The sequence below is a fragment of the Lepus europaeus genome, unplaced genomic scaffold (assembly GCF_033115175.1).
Source record: "Lepus europaeus isolate LE1 unplaced genomic scaffold, mLepTim1.pri SCAFFOLD_29, whole genome shotgun sequence".
Lineage (NCBI taxonomy): Eukaryota > Metazoa > Chordata > Mammalia > Lagomorpha > Leporidae > Lepus > Lepus europaeus.
Genome location: NW_026909167.1, coordinates 1,940,422 through 1,962,024, shown reverse-complemented (window position 1 = coordinate 1,962,024; position 21,603 = coordinate 1,940,422). Strand labels below are relative to the sequence as shown.

General features: G+C 42.2%; 1 pseudogene; it reads left to right on the top strand.

Moving 5' to 3' along the window:
• LOC133754743 (protein-L-isoaspartate O-methyltransferase domain-containing protein 1-like) overlaps positions 1–16,729 on the top strand; it is a 35,235-nt pseudogene extending 18,506 nt beyond the window's left edge.
• The last annotated feature ends 4,874 nt before the right edge of the window (positions 16,730–21,603 follow it).

The window sequence follows — 21,603 nt, the reverse complement described above, 5'->3', positions numbered from 1 at the left end:
TCTCTATTCTGCTACCTTGGAATCCCTGGCAAAATAAATTTTGATTTGAAGTGTATAATTATTTAGATGTTTGTCATGACTGTCTTTGAAATGAAGTTTAAAACTTGAAAAAAAAATAAATTTTGGGGGCCAGCGCTGTGGCACAGTGGGTTAATGCCCTTGCCTGCAGTGCCAGCACCCCATATGGGTGCCAGTTTGAGACCTGGCTGCTCCACTTCCAATCCAGCTCTCTGCTATGGAGTGGGAAAGCAGTAGAAGATGGCCCAAGTCCTTGGACCCCTGCACCCAAGTGGGAGACCCAAAAGAAGCTCCTGGATCCTGGCTTCGGATCAGCACAGCACCAGCTGTTGCAGCCAACTGGGGAGTGAACCAGTGGATGGAAGATCTCTCTCGCTCTCTCTCTCTCTCTCACTCTTTCTCTCTCTCTCTCCTCCCCTCTCTCTGTGTAACTCTGTCTTTCAAATAAATATATAAATTTTGGTAAATAAATGTTGGTAAACATTCTTCCAGTGTGAGAATAAGTGAAATCATGATATGCAGTATTGAAGCAAAGAATAAAAACATATAATAAAGCTCTTTTTGTAAGAAAAAAAGATGTTGATCAAGATATGTAGCATAATGTTAAAGATTGAAAAAGTCAATTATGACATGAAAATGATATTATATGCTTCCACAAAATCAAATTTAAAAATTAATTCTCAAGGTTGGTGTTGTGGTGTAGCAGATAAAGCCAGTGCCTGCAGTGCCAGCATCCCACATTGGTGCTAGTTCAAGTCACAGCTGCTCTACTTCCAATGCAGCTCTCTGCTATGGCCTAGGAAAGCAAAAAAATGGCCCAAGTCCTTGGGCCACTGCACCTGTGTGGGAATACCTGGATGAAGCTCCTGGCTCCTGGCATCAAATCATCCCAGCTCTGGCCATTGCAGCCAATTGGGGAGTGAACCAATGCCTGTTCTGGGAGCTGCTTGAATGAGCAGCCTGGATGAGGTAACTTGGCCACATTTTTCCTTGGTTTTTAACCAGAGTTTTTCTGATCAACTTGAAGATTAGTTAAGCCAGTTAGCAGCAGGATACCTTGAGTCATGCTTGACAATTGCAGTATAGAAAGGAAGAGGGTATCCCAGATGAAATTGGGGTGCTCTGCACGTGAGATGGGGACAGGGGCTTCAGTGTGGTTTGGGCAGTATCTGTCTGCAAGGGCTTCCTGCTAATATTGTGGGAGTCTTGCCTGTACTGGGCTGCTTTCTGAGTAAAGTGCTCACCAGCCCTATTGGCTCAATAAACAGCTTCAGTAAGGAGTGAATTTCCTCTCTCTCTCTCTCTCTCTCTCTCTCTCTCTCTCTCTCTGCTTCTCCTTTTTTCTCTGTATAACACTGACTTTCAAATATATAAATAAATCTTTAAAAAAGAAAATTGGCTGGCACCACGGCTCAGTAGGCTAATCCTCCACCTGTGGTGCCCACACACCAGGTTCTAGTTCCAGTTGGGGTGCCAGATTCTATCCCGGTTGCCCCTCTTCCAGTCCAGCTCCCTGCTGTGGCCCAAGTGTGCAGTGGAGGATGGCCCAAGTGCTTGGGCCCTGCACCCGCATGAGAGACCAGGAGAAGCACCTGGCTTCTGGCTTCGGATCAGCACGGTGCGCCAGCCACAGTGCACTGGCCACAGTGCACTGGCCACAGCGGCCATTGGAGGGTGAACCAATGGTAAAGGAAGACCTTTCTCCCTCTCTCTCTCTCTCTCACTGTCCACTCTGCCTTTCAAAAAAAGGAAAGAAAATTAATTCTCAAAGTTATTAATGTTACTCCAGTGTATATTCATTATATCAGACTAAAATGATAATGTTGGGAATTTGCCCACTATGGTATTCAAAATGTATGGTATTTCAATGTACTGTATGTATCCAATTAGACCAAACATTCTGCACTTTTTATTTGATAAAGCTGGCAATCTTAATTGCTTGAAATGACATTACCTGGTGCCATGAAATTTAAAAATAATTATTTTAGGTGTGAATTTTGTACTGGAGGTCTGGTGGACAGTGTTGCTGATCTGGGCCAGCTCTGGCTAATCTTGCCTGATCTTCTATAACATCCCAGTATGCTATTATAGGATGGCCTTATATTTTTATGTCAATTTGCTCACCATTGAGTGGATGTTTGGCACAGATGTTAAATCACTATTTGGTGTTCCTTCATCTGATACATGAATGCCTGGGTTTATATCCCAACTACTTCTGGTTTGTGCTGCTGTACACTCTGGGATGCAGCAAATGATAACTCAAGTGAATGGCTCCTTGCTCCTTTTGTTGGACCTCTCAGTTGCAGAGATGCCCACTTGCTCGGGAGGACGCCCAAAGATCCAGACTCCAGACCAGTTGATGCAAAAAGCACGAGGTTTTTATTGAACGTTTGCGCAAACGGGCCCCCACCTCAGGTAGTGAGGAGCCCTGAGCAGCAGTTTCACACAGGTTATATAGGCAACGAATTAGCATATTCCTAATGCGCATGCGTAGGATTGGTCAGTTCAGAGGGACCATTAGCATATGGGAGAATGCTGGCGAAGAATGCTGGTGGAGAGTGCTGGTGGAAAATGCAGAGGTGGCACGGGATTGGCTGGTTCGGAGGGACAATTAGCATACCGGAGAATGCTGAGGGAGAGTGCTGAGGTGTTACAGGATTGGCCGGTCGCAGTGACATCATAAGTGCGCGCCTAGAGACTCTCCGAAGGGGAGGGGCAGCTCTGCTCTGGGTGCGCCCAGAGGTTTCCCGGAGGGGAGGGGCAGTTCTGCTCTGGGCATGCCTAGAGGTTCTCTGAAGGGGATTGACTTTTCCTTCCCAGAGAATGTCCTGCCCGCTAGACTCTGGGGAACATCTAACCTCTTAAGAAGCCCCTGATATTTGCCCAGGCCTAGTTTCTTGTCCCTCTCCCCCATAAGGGTCCTTCACTTTCATGAGAGGACTCATTGAATTCCTCTCTCATGATTTATCTGACTTAGCACTTGTTATTGTGGACATTTGGAGAAATGAACGACTATTTCTCTGTATCTGTATGTGCCTTTCAAGAAAATAAAAATTAGATAACAACTTAAGATTTAAAACAAATAAATTCAAGTTTGTTTGATATTTGTGTATTTGAGGCAATTTTATCTTGATGCTCACTATGAGGCTTGAGAACAAATGGGAAAAATTACTTCAGGTTGGAAATATGCACATGTATATTAGCATTTTTATTGAATTCTTAACAGTGTCTATGTTTTATGGAACCATTAGTTCAAGTGATAAAAACTTACATATCCGAAGACATGTCAACACATCTAGTCATTAAACTAGAAAGACTCATAGGTTATTGTGCACCCCATATCTGCTAAAATATAGCTTTTCTTATTTATTATGATCTTTGAACCATTACTTGTCAATATCGTCCACTACAATTGCTGGAATTTAGCCCCTCTTGCTGGTTACCTCAGCTAGATCTGAGTTTCCCAGGAATCTTTCTGATTCTTGCTTTTTCTCCTTTACAACATTGAGTTGAGACACAGAACCCTAAGACATTGCCACCTCAGTGCCCACAGTTTCCCTCATGAGTATAGAGTTGGCCTTCAAACTGTGCTGGATGGTTTTCAGGATGACCACAGTCTGTCTCAGATAGGAAGTTGCATTGCTCTCCCAGCCAACTAAACTGTTATAGTTGACTTTCTAACTTCCCACAAAACACCTCAGAGCAAGTTTTACAATTACCAAGAACTTACTGAAGATTTTGAGATAAGTAGGAACATAACACAGGCACATCTCTGCATATCCATCAAGGAAAAAAAACCAAAGCTGCCCATAAGCCTACATCAAGTTAGAAGACACCTCCATCTTACATTGTAATGATTCCATCGACTACACCAGACTTTGGAAATCTGCATAATTTGACTGTAGTCTCAGATAGGAAGAACAGTTTCATGTTTGTTTGCGTCTTAAGCACACTTACAAGGCCTACCCTGAAATTCTTATTTTCTGGATCGTATTTTTTCTAAGATGGTGGCTCCCCTTGGGCCTTCTTTAAGAGATTTTAGCCTGACCCCCTGAGACTCAGGGACCCACTGGCTCCTTTCTGACCATTGGCCACAATTAAGGAATAGATGTCTTTAACCCTGGGACACAACCTATATAATGGTGCAGAAAAAGGCAAGCTCAATCAGGCACAGAGTGAGACCTCAGAATGGCCCTCCCCTTGTGCAGAAGAGGCCTCAGCACTGCATAAACCACAACTACCTCACATCCAGCTCCATCCCTGCCAGTTACCCTGGATCACTCACCGGGTCAGTCAGCTCTAATCTAATGTTCACCAGGATGAGCACTGTGATGGCAGCCAGAAACAGGGTCCCAACCCTATGGAGACCTGTCTTATCTCAAGGCAGGTTTTTCTAAAAATGGTCTCACAACAAGGATGAGATGCAGACCAATGACTCACTGCAGGAACCCCAACCCATCTATGACTAGGCAGCAGCTCACATCCTTCTCCTCCCTAAGCCCCACCTGCTTCCCTCCTTTGTAATGCTGCAACCAACAAGGAGACTCAGGTGAATGACCAGAGGCACTTGGAGTCTAGGGGCAGCAGGGCAGCCTGTCTGTCCTGAGGGATCCCAGGGCCCTGTGACCACAGGCACAGAACAAGGTTGGATTCTTCCTCCTTTGTGGAGTATCCAGGTCTGTAACTGCTCATCCTTGGCCATGGTGTCTGCTCACCCATTTGCCTACTACACCTTCAGGGCCCATATCTGCAAGAAGCTACAAGACAAAAACATTTTCATAAAACAATACTGGATAACTGCAGGGAACTACCCTTCACAGAGCTCTTGTCCATTTCATCAAAGCAAGATTCAGGTCCACAGACAGGTGTATGACACCTGGAGTCTAGTTTCCAGAAAGGTGACTTCTTTGAAGTACAGGGACAGAGGGAGCATCAGACTTAGAGTATTTGTCCAACTTCTTTGACACACAGGAAGACTGCTCCTCACACAGATTGGGTTATGAGTATCCTCCAGCAGCCACATTTTCCATCATAAAGGGCCATTCCCATCACATTATAGGTCATGAAGTCTCTGAGTCTGGTGCACCCACAGCTCTGAGATCACTGTTGACTATAATGGCTCCCTAGGGATTCATGTCCCTCCACAGATCCATATCAAAGGGAAATTTGCACCCATCCCACAGGGTCAGAAACAACTATATTCATATGCAGTATACAGTGGACACCACTGGGGGTACAGCAAATATCACCTTCCTCATTAGCCAGGAGAAGTCAGGGCCACATACCTTGTAGGGACTGTCCCCAACTCAGCAGGAAATGAAGAAAGCAGGTCCCAGCCACCTGTGTTCTCCTGTGATGAATGAGCTTCCTAAATTAAAAAAAAAACTCCAAGTCAGTAAGCCTCTAACTGCAGTAGAACATAGAGGGGTGCTAGGCAACAGTGACATCATGGAACCAGCCCTGTCACAATGGTACACTCCACAGATACTAGGGCCAAAGTCAGCCTCCTCAACACACTAAATAACCAAAATCTCCAGGGATAGATCTTGGGGTCTCTCTAGGAAACGGGCAAAAAGTAAGATCTGCGGTAGGTATTCCATGTGACCAGCTATACCAGTTCCTTTCTACACTTGCTATACAAAGTCCCAGGTTCCTGCAAGCCTCTACCTCAAACCCATCCTCCTTCCCCCAATGCAATTATATTTTGTAACAGTTTTTTAAGCCCTTTTAATTTTGAATCAAAATTTTTGCAATGAGTCCCCACACAAACCTACTACATCTTCCTAAGGTTCCCATACTCTGTTTCCATTCCTTCAATAAGAACTGAGTAATACAATGGTAAAACCTCCTCCACATAAGAGTCTTCACACAAGCCCTGCTGATCCAATCTGATGCCTTCTGCTCTAGTACTGCCCCATCTCTCGTGCTGTCAACATTGGGCTCCAGGGAGTCCTCCTGGAATGGTGGAAAGGGGAGAGTGTAACTGAGCACAGCCTGCCTGGGATCTTGAGCTGTACAATCTGTATGAAGAACAGGGACACTTTTCTTGATGCAGGTGAGGGGTTAAGGGGTGGATCACTCTTACTTTTCCTGACACTCATGTGCCCAACACTAAGGCTGATGTTGAGAGTACCTAGGATATCTGCACACTAGGAGGACCCTGACTCAGAGTGGCAGACATCCCTGTCACAAAGAGCAGCCCCATCTCTCCAAGTCCTACTCTCCTCCTGTTCTCTTCTGGCCCTGCAGAGGCAGCAAGAGACTGGTCAGTTTTCTGTAGGTTGAAAAACTAGCTCCTGCTGTACTCCAGCTGTTTCTTGCTCTCCCCACCCTGGACTTCATTCCCCTGTGTAGTTCATGGTTGTGCCACTGTGCATGTGAATAAGTCCATGAGTATCCTGTGGGTGTGTATGTTCTACCACTCTAGCAGGGCCTTGCTGATTCATGCTCAATGTACAAAACTCATTGTCACTGTCACCTCTTGAATGAGACTTCCATCAGAGTTGCAGCAGGTGCCTCCCAGTTTTCCCAGCATACTCCAGGGGCCATCATGGGAAAGTATGTGGGAGTTGGCAGAGTCTGAAGCCCTATTAGGAAACACACCTGTTACTAGGGGGATCTAGGTAGTATGGTAGGAACAGAAAAATAAGTCACAAAATTCTACTCATATGTGAAATATAATAAAGCTGATCTCAGAAGTTGGGGTATTTGGATAGTTACCAGAGTCTGAAGCGACTATGGTGAGAGAGGATAGGAAAATGTAAATGGTACAAGTGATAGTAAAATCCTACACTACACATTGGGGATGAAAGTTCTGTTGTTGCATTGCACAGTAGAGTGACAATACATAATGATAATGCTTATTTTATTTTAAGTAAATGTTAAATGTTTATTTAGATACTATGCTCCTAAATCTGCATTTATGAAATAAATGAAATTTGTTTACCATAAGAAATTTTAAAACAAATGAAAATTAATAGAAAGAACTTAGGGTATTTTCACCATAAGATATATTTGGGGACGACACTGTGGCATAGCAGGTAAAGCCACTGCCTGCAGTACTAGTATCCCATATGGGTGCCAGTTTAAGTCCCAGCTGTCCCATTTCTGATCCAGCTCTCTGCTATTCCTTGGGAAAGCAGTAGATGATGCCCTAAGTCCATGGGCCACTGTATCCACATGGAAGATCCAGAAGAAGTTCCAGGCTTTTGGCTTTGGATTGGCCCAGCTCTGGCCATTGTGGCCATTTGGGGAATGAACCAGCAGTGGAAAACTTTCTCTACTTGGGAACAAATAACAAATATTATGTAATACCCCATGCTATGAAAAACAAAATATTCATGATAGTATATAAAGAAGATCCAAATGAAGTGGAAAGTCATAATACCTGCATTGACTATAAAACTCAATGTCGGTGTGGTCATTGTCATGCAGTGGGTTAAGTTGCCATTTGGGGTGCTAATGTCCCATATTAGTCTACTTCTGATCAAATCCCACCTCCACATCTGACTACTGTGTCTGGGGGACAGAAATGATATACTGAGTGCTTGGGCCCCTGCTACTCATGTGGCAGACCTAGATAGATTATTGTGTTTTTGAGTTTTGTTTTGTTTTTATCTTTGTTTTGTTTTTGGCTTCACATAGCTCTGTCTATTACAAGTATTTGGAGATTAAAACTACAGATAGAAGATTCATTTCTATTTTTCCCTCTGTCACCCTGACTTTCAGACAAATAAAGCTAAGAAAATTCAGTAATTTGAGACATGAATTTCCCCAAATTTATTTTAAAATATGAAGAAATGCCATCACAATTCCAACAACTCTGTGTGTGTGTGTGTATCCTCATGAAAAACCACCTTCTAAATGAAAAACATACTTTAAAATGAAAAGGACATAAAACAGTAAAGCTAATTTTAAGAAAGATCAAATATTGTGATTTTCAACTACCTCATACCAAGAGTTAAAATGGGAGAATGACATTTTGGCATAGTGCATAAAGCTGCTGCCTGTGGTGCTGACATCCCATAAGGGTGCCAGTTCATGTTCTGGCTGCTCCACTTCCAATCCAGCTCTCTGCTAATGCACTTAGGATAGCTGTGGAATATGGCCCAAGTGCTTGGGCCTCTGCATCCACATGAGAGACCCAGAAGAACCTCCTGACCCCTGGCTTCAGCCTGGTCCAGCCCTGGCTGTTGTGGCCACTTGGGGAGTAAATCAGCATGTGGAAGATGTCTCTCTCTCTCTCTCTCTCTCTCTCTCTCTCTCTTTCTCTCTCTCTCCTGTGTGTTTGTGGAGGGTGTCTCCTTCTCTCTCTGGAACTCTGTTTTTCAAATATGTGACTACTAGAGTCCAAAAACTGACCTGATTTCATTTGATGATATTCAACTAATGCACTCATGTAATCAAAGTGTTAAAGGTTAGTTAAAGCTTCAGTGAATGACATACCACACAGAACCCCAAGTTATCCCATAAGATTATATTGACAAGTAATGGCATAGATCTTGACTTGTGTAGATATGTTTTGTGATGTTCATCAGTAACAAAATTGCCTAATGATGAACTTCCCAAAATGTATTCTCATTGTAATACATGACTATTACATGGAAGCCACTTACTTGGGGAATAAATTCACCAAGATTTGAATTATGTATTTATATTCATTTGATTTGAAAAGCAGAGAGAGATACACACAGAGAGAAAGATATAGAAAGAGAAATGGAGGGGCCAGCAGTGTGATGTAGAGGGTAAAGCCAACCCCTGCAGTGCTGGCATCCCATATGGGCTCCAGTTCAAGTCCTGGCTGCTTCAGTTCTGATCCAGCTCTCTGCTATGACCTGGGAAAGCAGTGGAAGGGCCTTGGGCCCCTGCACCCATGTGAGTGAGCCAGAAAAATCTCCTGGCTCTGGGCTTCAGATTGGCCCAGCTCCAGCCTTTGTGGCCATTTGGGGAATGAACCAACAGATGGGAGATTTCTCTGTCTCTGCCTCTGTCTCTGCTTCTCTGTAATTCTGCCTTCCAAAAAAATAAATAAATCTTTTTAAAAAGAGAGGAGTGGAGAGGGAGATACAGTGACAGAAGAAGATCTTCCCTATGCTGCTTCATTCCCCAAATGATTGTAACAGCCTCACAGTGCCTAATTAAAAATCATAGCCCTGGTCTCATTCCAAGCTCCTGTACGGATAGTAGGATCCAAAGTGCAGCCAAAAGTTGCAAGCAGGCATTTGGATATGAATGTAAGTATCCCAAGCAGCATCTTACTTGCTACATGAAATGCCCACAGCCAAGCCAAACTTTTATAAATCAGACATATGAAGAACTCTAATAATTCAATAATAATAAAACAGTAAGTCCTATGATACATGAAAAATACTTCAAAAGATGTTTTAAAGGAGCTTTGTGTATGCCTACTAGTGTCAAGAAAAGAAACTCAACATAAGTCCTATTAATGGAAGTTCAAATTAAAACACTTTCACATATCACTAAATACCAGCAGACTGACTAAATTTAAGAAGACTGAGGATACCAAACATTGGTTAGGATGTGGAATCACTGAAACTTTCATATATTGCTGTTCAGAATATAAATGGAACAACATTTGGTGGCTTGACAAATTTACACAATTAAAACACGTATTCCATGAGTTACCAACTGCACTTCTATGTATTTTCCCAAGAGAAAAGAAAAAAAATACACACAAATATTTTTACAAGAATTTCACCGAAGATCTATTCATAAGGGTCATTAATTAGGGATTAAAATTTTGTATCACCTAGAGTAAATTTATAGAACCACAGATATTCTCATCATTGAAAAATGTTAAAAACACCATCCTGGAGAAAATGTGGTAAGATGGTTGTCTTAGATAAGGGCTATTTGAGGGAGTGAATCCAAAGGGAGCTTTCTGGAATGATGGAATTATTAGAAATCTCAAGTGTGGTGGTTACACTAATGTTTATATTTATTAAAACTCACCCAACATTGTACTTTGAAGGGATACATTTCATTATCATAAATTATATTTACACAAGTGCTAAAAATAAGGCATAAACTAAATGGTGCATAAATTTGGTATTTTTGGAAAACTATAGAGATATACACTTGTCACCTAACGCATGAGCAAAAGTCCCCCAAATTGAAAATGTTTTCATGAGGAATTAGCTCCCTCACAGATTTCTGTGTGGAATTCAAATTGTCACAGCTTCTGTGGAAGTGAACATGAAGATTTTTAGGAAACTATCTGTTCATTATGTTTTGATGCAATGATCCCACATACAGAAAATCTATCCCATAATTATTTAAATTGACAAAAATAAGGATGATTTCTCTCTCTATCTCTCCCTCTATGTCACACTGTCTTTCAAGTAAATAAATAAACCAATAAAATTTTAAAAAGAAAATGGAAAAGGAATGTAGCAAAACTGCATATCATGTGTTAATGTGATATATATATATATATATATATATATATATATATATATATATAAATAAAATTATAGTCACATGAAGGAGAGAATATGTATAGGGACAAAACCAGATAAAACATTATTTTGGTTTTTCTATGCCAAAATTCTATAGCTTTTTTATATGTCAAATTTCAAATTTCAATGACCTTTATGTCCCTGTCATTTCCAAATATGAGAGAGAGAGAGAGAGAGAGAGAATAAGTCTTCCATCTGCTGATCCACTTCTGAAGTGCTCACAACACTTGGGGCGAGGTAGACTGAAGCCAGGAATCTAGAATTGAATTTAGGTTTCCCTAAATGTGGACCACATACCTGCTGCCTCCCAGGGTATGCACTGGTCAAAAGTAGAGTTGGAAATAGAGCCTGGACTCAAACCCAGCTACTCTGATATAGAATGTGGTCAACCCAAGTAGTGGTGGGAAGTAACATTGTGGCAGGGATGGCAGGGTCAGTGCCAGGATGTCCAATGTGGCAAGGACAGGTGGTGAGGAAGGCTATGACAGGATTTCAGGTGGCAGCAGGGACATCGTAGATACCAAAGAGGAAGATTTGCATGGAATATAACTCTCATTCAAACTCCACATGCTGTAATCAGGGAGGGCCCATGGTTTGGCCTTCTGGTTTGGTGTTGCTCTTATTGGCTCCATAAAGACTATGTGGCTATGCCTGGGCATGACAGATCCCCTGTCACACTGTTACCAGATCTGGTACCTGCTCCAATCACCACCATTTGCCAAGGCTAGAGGAATGCTTTCAGGAACATATCAGCTTTGTGCACTTGGAACTTTCTATACCATATGGATAGCAGTTGCTGCCCATGTCCTGGACCTCAGCACATGTCATTGTCATATTTTACATAAGATCACATCAGGGGAACCATCATCCTGACCTTGATTTGACATCTGCAGTCACAGCCCTGTTGGCCTGACAACTGCACCTGGGTGGGATGGGAGGAGAGGAGCAGCTGCTAATGAGCCCAGCTGGCTGGAAACTCCATTTCAACTACCACACCTTGGTTACCATGGGTTTGGCAAGCTGTTTTTTAGTAAATTATATATTTTTGGAAATGAACCAGTGTCAGTTGACAGACTTCCTGAAAAAAACCAGCCAGGTGGGCTCAGCCAGCAACCCCTTCTCTCCTTAGACTCAGAGGCTCAGTGGTGAGGGGTAGCCCTGATGAGTAGCCAGGGGAGATTGAAGGCAAGCCCTGGGGGGCCCTCTCAACCAGACTTTCCTTCACATTTGAATGTACAACCCATTCCAACTGTCAGAAGGCCTCCACCCTTAGGCCTTGCTTTCTGCTGTTATGCTGTCTCTCAGGCCTGCAGGTCCCTCTCCCACCGCACACTAAGAGCTGGAACAGGTGGCCTGGAGGGAAGGACAGACACCATGGGCCACTTGGGGTAGACACAGAAACGTCAATATCTGCCATAGAAGGTGTCCCATCCTCTTCATTCACAGCTAATGTTAAGCCCATTTCCCTCCATATACAGGGCTGCTACAGTCCCTACTGCCATGACAGCATTTTGCTCCCTCCCACCGATGGGAGGGGCCAGGCAGAGACCTCATACTCCAAGTACAGGAAAAATAAATAGAGGAAATATATGTTTTGAACAATAAATATGGTATCTAGAATGTAACACTGCATGACATTTAAAAATGTTACAAAAGCGCTTTTATAGAATTATAATCAATATATATCAGTTGGATACAGTAACACAATGGAAACCAGTAACTTTATTACTGTTATTGATTCTGAAACAGACAATGAAAATAGACTCATTTATTTGATGGGAGGAATGTCTCTGAAAGAGTGGAAATTGAAATGATACCATACACTGCCTTTAAGGGTGAATACACACATAACTGAACAACAAGGAAGATTGTATTTCACTAGGTTGATGTCTCTAATTAAAATGTCTAACTCATTAAACTTAGAGCATCTTATCAACCCCATCACACCACACTCCTTGTCAACCTCCCAAATTCACCATCTCTGTATATTAGGAAAATGATTTTTTTTTGACAGGCAGAGTGGACAGTGAGAGAGAGACAAAGAGAAAGGTCTTCCTTTGCTGTTGGTTCACCCTCCAATGGCCACCGCAGCCAGCACGCAGCAGCCAGTGCACCATGCTGATCTGAAGCCAGGAGCCAGGTGCTTCTCCTGGTCTCCCATGGGGTACAGGGCCCAAGGACTTGGGCCATCGTCCACTGCACTCCCGGGCCATAGCAGAGAGCTGGCCTGGAAGAGGGGAAACCTGGACAGAATCCGGCACCCCAAATGGGACTAGAATCCAGTGTGCCGGCGCCACTAGGTGGAGGATTAGCCTGTTGAGCCATGGCGCCAGCCAGGAAAATGATTTTTACCTAAAAATATGCACACTATAGGATAATCATTTTTATTTTCAATGTTTATTTTGATCTTCTGCTTTGTTTCAGTTTGTCTGTTTCTGAATAATTTATTTTCCATCCATAATCAGATTTTTAGGCCCTATGCTTTTAATGTTAATTTTCCATGTAATACCTTCAAATGTATTGTTATTTTTCAATTCATTTTTGCTTTCTTAATTTTATTTTTGAATAAAGAACAAAGAGCTAACTTTGAACATTTTCTTATATTTTTTCATGTGTATCAACAAGACTTGCATAAAATCTGTTAGCTTATCTTGCTTAATAGCTGCTACTGTAATTCACAATACATGAGCAAAAATATCTGTTGTGATGTATTTTCTTGATAACTAAGATGAAAGTGGAAGTCATTGAGATACTTTTGTTGGAATGTTGATTATAAAGGAGGAAGTTTTACCTGCAAAATCATTTTCTTTATTCCTTCCTAGAACACAGTGTGTTGGTCATATATGTAGCCATGAGATAAGAGTATGGAGACTATAAGCCACATGATCATGATCATGTTAATGTTACACTCTCAGACTACTGTATTATCCCCAGATCATATAATTTGGGGAGCTTGTTAGAAAAATACAAATTATTTAGAAAAGCCCATGAGTTCAATTATCTATTATACTCAATCAGGTTTATTCTTAACTGAATGGAAACAATATTTTATTTAGTTATTTATTTATAATCATTATCAATCGCCCTCCTTATCTCTTACCCAGGTTGTCCATTATGGTAATTTAGTCTCCCACAAATGATGCATGAAGCCCCTCTGGTATTAGGGAAAAGACTTCCCAGTGTCTGTCCCCCTCAGCTTCAACACAATCCTAGCATTACTTCAGGAGCATAACTGTGAAAGATTTACCAAATCATATAGATATATTGTAGACGATACTATTTTTAGAGTCTAAAACGATGCTTGTTTTTCCTCTTTTCTATTAAAAGAGACAGCTGGGGAAGCAGGACACACAGCAGACTCATAGAATGGCAAATGCCCAAAACAGCACTCCTGTCTCAGAATCAACCCTTGGGACATTCGGATCTGGCTAAAAGGTCCATGAGAGTCTCACAGGCATGGAAAGCCATGACACGATGGCTAAATGAAAGACCCTGGTGAACAAGACCCCAGCAGAAGAAACAGCCATCAAGGAGAGAGGCGCCTTTCTCTGAAGGGAGGAAGGAACCTCCACTGTGACACGGCCTTGACTAAAAAAGTTCAGAGTCAGTGAACTCAAGGGACTTCCATAGCCTAGACAGCTCATAGCAAGAGTCTTGGGTGATTTCTGACATCACAAATAAGAGTGCCAATTGTTAAATCAACAACGGGAGTCACTGGGTACATGCTCCCCACACAGGATCTCTGTCCTTAATGTGTTTTACTATGAAACTTTAAAACACTACTAATCGAACAATACCCTATACCTTGTGCGGTTGTGTGAATGCAGCCTGTTGAAATCCTTGCTTAGTATATACTAAGTTGATCTTCAGTATATGAAGGTAATTGAAAATGAAACTCAATAAAGGGTGGGATGGGAGTGGGAGAGGGGAGGGCCACGGGAGGGAGGGAGGTTGGGGGGGAAGCCACAACAATACAAAAGTTGCACTTTGTAAATCCACATTTATGAAATAAAAAATTAAAAAAAGAGAGACAGCTGATTATAATTAATTTAATCAAAACAACAGTATTATTTTTACTTCAATATGACTTCACTATTGTAGTTTTTTTCCTACAATAAGCAAACATGTAGAGAAAGCAATTTTCAAGACATTTCTTAAAATTTTCCCTTTAAATTAATAAATAGATGGCAGTCAGAAAGCTAGAGAAATTAAGAAAAGGTATTATAATTTAAATAAATACCTATTGGGGACATACTAATACTTGCCTGTTAATTATACACATTCAATTCTTGCTAGTAATGCCTGGCTCATTTTGTTATCACTTATTTTTATCCACAAAATAATTGTAATCATAGCACATCAGGTTAATCTGACACTTAGAGTGTACATAGCAATCCGCCTTCCTGATAATTCACTTGTGAGGAAGCAGATAGTGGCTCAACTAGATGGGTTCCCCCCACAGACACAGGAGACCTGGATTGAGTTTCTGCCTCCTGGCTTTGGCCTGGCCCAGCTGAAGCTATTTAGGGCACTTGGGAATGGAACTAAAAAGAAGATTCATTCTCTTCTCTCTCCCCCTCTCCCTCTCTCTCCCTCTCTCTCCCTCTCTCTCCCTCTCTCTCCCTCTCTCTCCCTCTCTCTCCCTCTCTCTCCCTCTCTCCCTCTCCCTCTCTCCCTCTCTCCCTCTCCCTCTCTCCCTACCTCTATCTCTACAATTCTGCCCTTTCAAAAAAAAATAAATGAATACTTTTTTTTTTGACAGGCAGAGTTAGACAGTGAGAGAGAGAGACAGAGAGAAAGGTCTTCCTTCTGTTGGTTCACCCCCAAATGGCTGCTATGGCCGGCATGCTGCAGCGATCCAAAGCCAGGAGTCAGGTGCTTCCTCCTGGTCTCCCATGCGGGTGCAGGGCCCAAGCACTTGGGTCATACTCCACTGCCTTCCTGGGCCACAGCAGAGAGCTGGACTGGAAGAGGAGCAACCAGGACAGAATCCAGCCCCCAACCAGGACTAGAACCCAGGGTTCTGGCACCGCAGGCAGAGTATTAGCCTAGTGAGCCATGGCACTGGCATGAATACTTTTTTGAAAAGATTTATTTTATTTGAAAGGCAGAGGCAAGAAAGAGAGGTCTTCCATCTGCTGGTTCATTCCCCAAATGGCTGCAGCTGCTGCAGCTGCACCAATCCAAAGCCAGGAGTCAGGAGCTTCTTCCATGTCTCCTGCACTAGTGCAGGGGCCCAAGCACTTGAGCAATCTTTGACTGCTTTCCCAGGCCACAGCCGACAGCTGGATCAGAAGTGGACCAGCCAGGACATGAACTGGAGCCCATATGGAAAGCCAGCACTGCAGGCAGCAGCTTTATCTGCTATGCCAAATGCCAGCCCCAGTGAACACAATTTTAAAATAATACATTTTTAAAAGTTGGCGGTATTGTGGCAGCAGCTGGCTTCCAGGAAGCTCACCAATTATTAAGAGCCTGGCCCTGCACATTGCTACAGTGAGCTGGGCTGAACTGCTGTGCCACAGGTCCTTTTAGAATAAATCATGGGATTGAGCTTCATTCAGATGTAGTGGAATATGCCAAGGAAAAACTGGAGAGCTTTGTCAAAAATAATAGCTTTGATAAATTTGAGTTCTGTGAACCTGCATTTGTAGTTGGTAATCACCTCTAGAAATGTCCTACAGTTATCAGTATGATCGAATTTACTGTGGTGCTAGGGTCCAAAAAGGCCATGAAAACTATGTGAAAATTTTACTGAATGTGGGAGGCATGCTAGTCATGCCTATAGAAGATCAGTTAACACAGATTATGTGACCGGGACAAAACACTTGGGAAAGTAAAAATATCCTTGCTGTTTCATTTGCTCCACTTGTGCAGCCAAGTAAGAATGGTTATGGCAAGCCTGCTTCTGTGGGACTCCCCCCTGTGCTGTCAGGAACCTGCAGGACTTGGCTTGTATTTATATTCACATCCCACTTAGAAATTTCATAAACAATGAAATGCAGGCCAAAGGTTTTCCCAAAAGGTTCCACCCAAAAGGAAAAGAAAGAGAGTGAAACAGAATTAACAGGCACATCCTTGTAGGTAATCAGCTTATGCCTCAGCCTCTTAGTGAGGAGGAAGAGAAAATGGAAGATCCCAAAGAAGAGGAGAAAGATCACAGTGAAGCTATGAAGCCAGAAGAGCTGCCTCAGAATTCATGGAGAAAGAAAATCATCAGCTGCCCTCCCTGAGTCTTTAAAAGCTTAATTGGCTGGCACCGTGGCTCAGTAGGCTAATCCTCTGCCTGCAGTGCCAGCACACCGGGTTCTAGATGGGGCACTGGATTCTGTCCCCGTTGCTCCTCTTCCAGTCCAGCTGTGGCCCAGGAGTGTAGTGGAGGATGGCCCAAGTGTTTAGGAGACCAGGAGGAAGCACCTGGCTCCTGGTTTCAGATTGCTGCAGCCCACCAGCTGTGGCAACCATTTAGGGAGTGAACCAATGGAAGGAAGACTTTTCTCTCTGTCTCTCTCTCTCACTGTCTATAACTCTACCTGTCAAATTTTTAAAAATTTCTTAAAAAGAAAAAAAAAAAAGGGCCGGCACCATGGCTCACAAGGCTAATCTTCACCCTGTGGCACCGGCACCCCAGATTCTAGTCCTGGTTGGGGCACTGGACTCTGTCCCGGTTGCTCCTCTTCCAGTCCAGCTCTCTGCTGTGGCCTGGGAGTGCAGTGGAGGATGGCCCAAGTGCTTGGGCCCTGCACCCGCATGGGAGACCAGGAGAAGCACCTGGCTCCTGGCTTTGGATCAGCGCAGTGCTTTGAACTGCAGCGGCCATTGGGGGGTGAACCAATGGAGAAGGAAGACCATTCTCTCTGACTCTCTCTCTCACTGTCCACTCTGCCTGTCAAAAAAAAAAAAGCTTAATTGACATGTTTTACAGACAAAAAATCAGATTGAGAATAAAAAATGCCTACTGATAATTCCTGTAGTCTTGAGCATGTAGCATTTGTTAGGAGTTAAAATAACTATTTCTTTCATCAGAGTGAATTTTAGGGAGGAAAAAGTATAACTTGTTTCTGTTAGTAACAAAAATAATGTACTGAGACATTAAAAAGAATCCCTTTTATAAAATCTAATTTTTTTAAACCTTGGGAAAATGCTGCTGTATTAGAGTCACCCACAATGCTGGAACTCTTAAACCAAATACTTTTTACAGTGAACTATAGAAAAATGATCCTTAATAGACCTTGAAAATTTCCAGAGTCAAGATAACCTCATTAACTTTAAATACTGAAAATATAAAGGAGCAATAAAAACTGAGGATTGTATTAAGTGTATACTTTTTTTTTAACAGATAGAGTTAGAGAAAAAGATCTTCCTTCCATTGGTTCACTCCTCAAATGGCTGCCACAGCCGGAACTACACCGATCTGAAGCCAGGATCCAGGTGCTTCCTCCTTGTCTCCTACACACTTGGGCCATCCTCCACTGCCTTCCCAGGCCACAGCAGAGAGCTGGACTGGAAGAGGAACAACCGGTACTAGAACCTGGCACCCATATGGAATGCCGGCGCCGCAGGCAGAGGATTATCCTAGTGAGCCATGGCACTGGCCCCAAGTGTATACTTTCTAATATTCACTTGCTGTGCTCTTAAAAACCTCTGAGAGAAACAGATATCCCCACCCATCCACACTCCCCCCCCACACACACACAGGTCTTTTGGCAACAGATTAAAATGCAAAAGTTGCAGGGCTGTAAAATTTCATGAAACCTGTGTTTTTTAAAAAATAAATTACTTCATATGTTGCATTATTACTGCACTCATATATTGCCTGGAATATATCTACAGCAACTCAGAAATAGTAATTGCAACAAAAGTAAGGTAAATAGGTCTACAGAGCATTTGATTTCCTTATAAGATAAGTTTTCATAGAGGAAATAAAATAACTGCAATTCAAATCAGATTTATATGCTTAAGAAACAGGCAAAGAACTTGAACAGATGTTTTTCACATGAGGAAATTCAAATGGTCAGCACATGAAAAAATACTCAGGATCACTTGCCATCAGGAAAATGCAAATAAATACCAAAATGAGGTTTCACCTCACCCCACCCAGAAATCAATAAAAAAATTAATGCTGATGAGGATGTGTGGAAAAGGGTACCCTAACCACTATTGTTGGGGTTGTAAACTAGTACAGCCATTGTGGAAGACAACCCAGATGTCCATCAACCAATGACTGGATATAGGAAATGTGATACACACACACACTATGGAATACTATTCAGTTGGAAAAAAGAAATCCTGTATTTTACAATAAAATGGATGCAACTTAAAACCATTATATTTAGAGATATATGCCAGTCTCAGAAAGACAAATACCATATTATTTCCTTGATCTATGGTAACTAATAGTATACACAAAAAGTTTTTATATGAGCAAAAATGACATTTTGAGATTCAATATTTGTTTATAGCCTTGTCTCTGCTTTTGAGGAACAGTGCTATTTCCTGCTTACTCTTTGTTGAATTATTTACTTAGTTTAGGGTTAATCTTATGAGTTTAATAGATTATGAAAATTATAGCATAAGGAAGGAGGAGGAAGGGTGACAGCATGGGTAGGAAGTATCCCTGCATGCCCAAATTTGTATATATGAATTCTGTTTACCTTAAAAAAATAAATTAAAAGGGACTGGCACTGTGGTGCAGTAGGTTAATTCTCCACTTACAGTGCTGGCATCCCATATGGACGGCAGTTCTAGTCCCAGTTGCTCCTCTTCTAATCCAGCTCTCTGCTATGTCCTGGGAAAGCAACAGATGGTCCAAGTGCTTATGCCCCTGTACCTGTGTGAAAGACCAGGAAGAAGCTCCTGGTTCCTGGCTTCTGATCAGCCCAACTCCTGCCATTGAATTAACCAGTGGATGGAAGAACTCTCTCTGTGTCTCTCCCTCTCACTGTCTGTAATTCTACCTGTTAAGTAAATAAATAAATCTTTAAAAATTAATTAATTAAAATGGAAAAAAGAAAAAAGTATGTGAAGCCAAATCAGATTACTCTGCTGGAACTTCATCAATGACTGTTAACTTCCCATTAGAGTTGTAATTGTGCTGCTCATTCTAACACTTAGGAATGATCTTTCTTCCTAACGTTCCTCTATTAACTGGACACCTACACTCTAATAACCAGAGGTAATTAGGAAAAAAAATCTCATGAGCACATTGTGTGGGATTAAACAGAAACTTTAATTTTAGTTCTAAAGAGCAAAAGGCTAGTATATGCCAAGGTAATCTGATGTAAAGATGAAGAAAATGATCATAATGGGCAAAGAGTACACAGAAACATCTCAAACAATCTGGAATTATGTCAGTGTACTACATTTTGGTGAGGATCAAAGATGTAGTTAAAAAAGAGACCAAAGAGTAAGAAGAGTTACTGACTTTGTAAAACAAAGACAGTGATCTTGTGATGAAGAAATTAATGTTTTAAACAATTCAACCATAATTCCAAGTTCTGATATTTGCATTTTAGATATGAAAATGAGGCTTATATATATATATACATATATATATATATGTATAGGCACACACACACATATATATATATATTTAAAGATTTATTTGTTTTGAAAGTTAGAGAGTGAGGGAGAGACAAAGCGGTAGTTCTTCCATTTGCTGGTTAACTCCCTAGATAGACACTATGGCCAGCACTAGGCCAGGCTGAAGTCAAGAGCTAAGAGCTTCATCTAGGTCTCCCACATGGGTGGGTCATAGCCAAATGAGCCATTTTCTGTTGCTTTTCCCAGGTCAGTAACAGGGGGCTGTATTGGAAGCATAATAGCTGGGACATGAACCAGTGCCCATATGCGATTCTGGCATTTCAGGTAGTAGCTTTATCCACTATGTCACAACGACAGCCCCACAAAAATATTTTTAAGTTTCTAACATCATAAGAATTTTTATTTGAAAATAACATATTCTCATATAAATCACATTATGTGCCTATGCCCTATATTCTTGACCTTAAATTCCAATCAGGATCAAATCTTGTTAAGGTAAGAAAGTAGACCATGGAATTATTGGGATGACCTCAATGGGGATTCCCTTATGCCACTAATCCCTGACACTCTGAATCTTTCCTGAAATCAGCGATCACAATGAAGTGACTGGCATAGCCTGCCACGATCTTTCCCTGAGTCAGGCAGCCTCTCTGGGTGTTGATCCAGGTCACTGAGGGTTAAACCATACAGCAGCATGTCCCTGGGAGACAAATCTTTCCCTTCTGCAGGGTTTGAGCAAATATACCGGTGACAAGAAGAAAAGTGAGGAGAGTGAAACACCTCAGATATGCTTTTGTCTCCACAGCTGAGAGTGAAACAGGAGCAACTAAATCTTGTCTGTATTCCCACTTCCTCCCAGGCTGCGGGGCCAGGACCCACCAGCAGAGAGTGCTGAAGGCTTATTTCATGTCTCTTACTTCTTGTTATCATTGAAGGTGCCAGAAGTTATTTATCCTTAACTATTCCCTCTTACTGGGTCTAATGTGTTTAAACGATTATTGTTCATTCAAAATGCACACTAATAGAAAACAATCAATAATATAATATTATACATTTGCTAATGATCTAAAAAAGGCTACCAATGACAAGGACAACAAATAATCATTGGTTTAACTTACAGTGACTTTTTTTTGTAAGACTTCTAATTAGAAGTTACAAACACTTTATCTTCAAGCTCCCCTTCAGACAATGTGGCTGTTGGGCCAGGAAGAACTGGTGGGGCAAGAAGCTGGGGAGCAACTGAAAGAGCGAATATGGAGAGGCTCAAAAGGAGAAAGTGGAGAAGCAGGAGGGAAGCCCGGCCCAGCGGAACAGTCTCCTCGGAGAAAAAAAAAATGGCTACGCGAGAGGGGCTGGCATAGGGAATGGTGGCATCTGAGGAGGACACAGTCACTGCCGGTGAGGGCGCCCCTCACTCCCCCAGGCTCCAGGTGGTGAGGAGAGTGGCCCAGCCTACTGTGCAGCACCCAGCACTGCCATGGCCGCCCCCATAGCACAAAAAAAGGCGCGGGTTCAGCCTCTGCCTGGGCTCCGCGTCAGGCTCGCCCCACTGTCTTCTAACTTT